This window comes from Hevea brasiliensis, chromosome 6 (assembly GCF_030052815.1).
Source record: "Hevea brasiliensis isolate MT/VB/25A 57/8 chromosome 6, ASM3005281v1, whole genome shotgun sequence".
Classification (NCBI taxonomy): Eukaryota; Viridiplantae; Streptophyta; class Magnoliopsida; order Malpighiales; family Euphorbiaceae; genus Hevea; species Hevea brasiliensis.
Genome location: NC_079498.1, coordinates 92,972,726 through 92,977,902, shown reverse-complemented (window position 1 = coordinate 92,977,902; position 5,177 = coordinate 92,972,726). Strand labels below are relative to the sequence as shown.

Genomic DNA, 5,177 nt, shown 5'->3' with positions numbered 1-5,177 from the left:
GAATCCGGAATGCAATTTCTGTGGCGAGAGAGAAACCTTGTACCATTTGTTTTTCTCGTCCCCGAGCTTCAGCTATTTGGATCAATTCGCCACTAAGACTTCGCTCATTAATGGTGACCAACTCAAACCTTATGAATTGTTGGACTGAAGTTTGTTCTTATTTGGCGAAGCATCCTGATGGCTCATATCTTATTCAATCAATGGCTGTCATCCTTTGGCATACTTAGAAGAGCGGGAATGCCCTCATCTTCCATCAGCAAACACAGACTTGGCAAGATGTCATTTCGAATGCTTTAAAATATCAAGAAAACTTTCTTTTAGCAACAATAGATGGTCTTAGTAACACTTATCATCAACAACAGCAGACCTTGGATTGGATTCCTCCAATGGAAGATGCGGTAAAATTTAACTTTGATACTACAGTGGATAAACAGAACAACAAAGGAGTAATAGTTGTGATAGCTGGAGATCATACAAGAAGAATCATTGACTGGAGATATAGCCTGTGGCCTTCTACTATTGATTCTCTCTTATTAGAAAGCATTGCTTGTAGAGAAGTTGCTCGACTTGCTGTTTTATTGGGTTTTCAGAAAATTAGCATAGAATGAGACTCTGCTATTGTTCTCCATGCACTCCATAATCAGACCTTTCCCATTCCTATTCAAGGGATTCTTCTTGATGTTTTAGACCTTATTCGTAATTTTGAGAATGTTTAGTTTTCTACAGTTAGAAGAACAGGTAACCAAGCGGCTCATGTTCTTGCTTCCAAATTTTTACATGATTTATCCTTCAAATGTAATTATCACTGCTAGATGACCTTTGTATTACATTCTTTGCCTGTTTGAGGCTAATGAAGTCTGATATCTTTGAGAAGAAAAAAAATACGTACTAGTAGGCCTAGCTATTGGTCTAGTCTGAACTGATTTCATGCCTAAAACACTAATTTAAAACTTCACTAGGAGATAAATTAAAATTAGATTAGTTGGCTACATATTCGACTAATTTTGATTTCAAGTCAATTTTAATTTGGTTTAATTTTAATTTCGATTATATTTTTATGGTTTTAATTTTGATTAAAAAATAATTTGACCATATGGCACCCTTCACATATACAATTTTTTTTTTTCTTTTTAAATCTTGTTTAAACCGTGTTGAAAACGATGGTTTAAACCATTAGATTTCAATATAAAGCTTAAAAAGGATATCAAAATCGACTCTTTTATATTTAGACCCTTAAAAAATTGGAAAGGCATGAATCAATTAATATTTTATGCAAACAACTATATAATAATTCATAGGTCAAAAAGAAAGAAAAAAAATGGACGAATGCTCTGGAAAAAAAAAAAGAAATTATATGTAATATAGTCAATTCTGCAAGTTTTATCTTTTTATAAAGCTGCATCATTTCTTATCCCCTCCGTACCAAATCCAAAGCCAATAACTAAGCTAAATGATTCAACTCTTGATTTGAGCAGGGCTTTGCTATGTCTACCAATTCACTGCTTTCGATTCTTGTATGCTTGTTATTATATGGGTTCTTTACCAAGATAACTACCGCTTTCTCAATTAAAGAAGCAACCACTGATGATCTGCAACTGGCATTTCAGCAGAAACATCTAACCTCCAGACAACTCGTTCAGTTCTACCTCAAAGAAATCCGCAGGCTCAATCCTCTCCTTCGAGGGTTCATAGAAGTGAACCCTGATTCTCTCTACCTAGCTCATAAGGCTGATCAAGAGCGAAAGGCTAACGCTCAAGGTTCTTTGCATACTTTACATGGCATTCCTATCCTGCTCAGAGATAACATCGCTACCAAAGATAAGCTCAACACCACTACTGGCTCGTTTGCGTTGCTTGGCTCAGTCGTTCCCCGAGATGCAGGCGTGGTGGTGAGGTTGAGGAAAGCTGGAGCCATCATATTAGGGAAGGCTAGCATGAGCGAATGGGCTGCTTTTAGATCTACTTTTTTACCTCGTGGTTTCTGTGGAAGAAAAGGTCAAGGAAGGGTAAGCTCACGAGAAGGTCCTTCTTGTATTCCTATTAATCAGCCAAGTATTTCAATTGCGTAATAGATAAACAAGCGGCTTATGTTTGGTTGCAGAATCCTTATGTTCTGTCAGCAGGGCCTTGTGGGTCAAGTAGCGGATCAGGAATATCAGTAGCAGCAAATATGGTAGCAGTGTCCCTGGGGACTGAGACTGATGGCTACATCTTATGTCCATCCAGTGTTAACTCGATTGTGGGTATTAAACCAACTGTTGGTCTCACTAGTAGATCTGGAGTTGTCCCAATCTCCCCTCGACAGGATACAGTTGGGTAGGTAATATTGATGTTAAATTTCTCTCTATCAAATAACAAACAGTGCAACGCTCTTCAATGCCGCTTATTTTCCAAGATTTTTCCAGTTTCTAACTCAATTTTTATGTGTTCATAAGAATTGCTTCAGAAAAGAATTTCTTTGAAACAATAATTCCTCTGCTGAACTTTGCATTCATGTACTCTGCAGCACACAGACTATCCATCTATAGCGGAAACCTCTTTTTGTTTATCTTCGTTGAAATTTTCTGCATTCATTTTGTCTAGTTTTCCGTAAGTTCTTACTGATTCTACTTCTCTCTATAAAAGAAATTCGAACTTGTTCTAAGACAATGGTCGTATATTTAGTCTCTCTTGACATGAATATGCACACAAGTGATTTGATTTGTGGATTGTATGCTGTGATTGTTATATGACAAAGGAATTGTCACGTGTTGGATGAAGCAGGCCAATGTGCCGGACAGTGAGAGATGCTGTTTATGTCCTTGATGCCATTGTAGGCTTTGATCACTATGATGATGCGACTAGAGCTGCAGTCAAGTTCATTTCAGAGGCTGGCTACAAGCAATTCCTTAAGCCTAATGGCCTTAAAGGGAAGCGATTAGGGATGGTCAGGAGTCCTTTCTTCAAGTTCTCTAATGATGAGGGATCTGTTCTAACTCGAGTTTTTAAGCACCACTTCGACACTCTAAGGTAATAGAATGAAACTTTCATGATACTAGTTTAAATAATCTCCTAGAGAATTGGTTTAATTTTGATGAGCATAACTCGATGAAACATTTCTTTGCCAATAAAAAAAAAGGCAAAAAGGAGCTATTCTGATAGATCATTGGGAAATTTCCAACATTGATGAGATTCTAAATGCCACTGGAAGTGGTGAACAAATTGCACTTCGGCCGAGTTCAAGCCAGCAATAAATGCATACCTAAAACAACTGTTGAAATCCCCAGTGCGAACCTTAGCAGATCTCATTGCCTTCAATAAGAAATTCTCCAACTTGGTAAGTGGGTGATTTGATTTTATTTCAATATGCAGTCCTTGGTAGTTTACACAATGTGGTTGATTTTTTTTTTTTTTTCTCAATGGCTGTGCAGGAAAAGACCAAGGAATATGGTCAAGACTTGTTTGAAGCTGCTGAATCTTTGAAGGGAGCTGACAAGCTACTGAAGCTAGTAGTGGCAAATCTGAACAAACTTTCAAGAAATGGATTGGAGGAATTGGTGAGGAAGCATAAACTAGATGCACTAGTGACTCCATATGATTTAAGAAGGAGCTCAGATATCTCAACTCTTCTTGCAATCGGAGGATATCCAGGAATCACTGTTCCTGCTGGGTATGACAATGTGGGGGTGCCCTTTGGCATCTGCTTTGGAGGATTAAAGGGTATAGAGCCAAAACTAATATAGATTGCTTATGGCTTTGAGCAGGCTACTAAGATTAGGAACCTCCTTCATTCAAGCCTTGAATCTGTTAACAGCTAAGATTTTTTGGTGATAATCCTTAGTTTTTGGAGAAAATTATGCGATATTTTTTGTTACTGTTGTAAAGGAATGACTCCCCTTATTCTCATGTACTTTTTGTTTATTTTTACAATATATTAGTTTGAGAGTAGGTATAACTTTCCCTGAAATTATGTAATTGTATTTTGTAAACTCTTATATATATTCACCAATGAAAAGAACTAAATAAATTATAGAAAATTTTCAAGTAAAACAAAAACGTGTGCAAAACTAACAAATGGTATTAGAGTTGTATGTCTTGAGGGACCTGTGAGCTGAAATTTTTTTTTTTTTTAAGTGTTTGTAAGGTGAGAGATCAAACACTTTGTGAGAAGAAGAGATGGCTTTCAGCAGTGCAATGGGGACAGGACCTCCATTTTTCAATTGTGAGAACTATCATATCTGGGCAATCAAGATGAAGGCATACTTGAAAGCTCTGAGTCTATGGGATGTGGTGGAAAACTGTAACGATCGGGCTCCAACCACTAGAGGAATTGTTCGCTTTGGCCGTAAGCCTCACAGTTTTGTCCCATAGGTGAAATGGAGAACTTCCCAGGAGGTCACCCATCCTAGGATTTCTGTCAAGCGAGCACGCTTAACCCTGGAGTTCTTCCAACTCTCCAGGCCATTCCACCAAAAGGCGCCTTTAGTGATTAGTTCTCCCATTTTATATATCGTTTCTTTTTGAATCCAATACCATCTTCGTGCTTTGCCGATGTTGGATTTGCCTAAGGGAACTTTCTCCCCTCCTTTTGGGACTCAGCGTCCACGCTGAGGTTTGCCCCACCATCGCCTAAGAGGACACATGAGTGGCTCTGATACCAATTGTAACGATCGGGCTCCAACCACTAGAGGAATTGTCCGCTTTGGCCATAAGCCTCACGGTTTTATCTCATAGGTGGAATGGAGAACTTCCCAGGAGGTCACCCATCCTAGAATTTCTCTCAAGAGAGCATGCTTAACCCTGGAGTTCTTCCAACACTCCAGGCCATTCCACCAAAAGGAGCCTCTTATTGTCCCTAATAAATCCACTATACTTCAATATTACTATGATTTGGTCCTTTGACCATTCTAGTCAACACTTTAACTAATATTCATAACGTTTCTTTATTACATTTGCACCAACTATTCTAATTTTTACTTCCATAATTTTTTTTTTATCTATTGACATTCTATAGCTTATTTTGCACTGATGTGTAGTCATTACTTTCTTTTGTACTGAACTATAACCTTTCAATATTTTAACTTTAGAGTTTTAAGCCCCAGGTTAGGACTTTCAAACTCCTTTCCAATAAGAAAACTTTATCTTATCACAACTATACCAAAATAGATGCCGTTTGTAACTATTCTTATTTTTGTGTA

General features: G+C 37.7%; 1 pseudogene; it reads left to right on the top strand.

The window, feature by feature from the left end:
* The first annotated feature begins 1,339 nt into the window (after nucleotides 1–1,339).
* Nucleotides 1,340–3,889, top strand: LOC110631477 (probable amidase At4g34880; annotated as a pseudogene).
* Nucleotides 3,890–5,177: the final 1,288 nt, after the last annotated feature.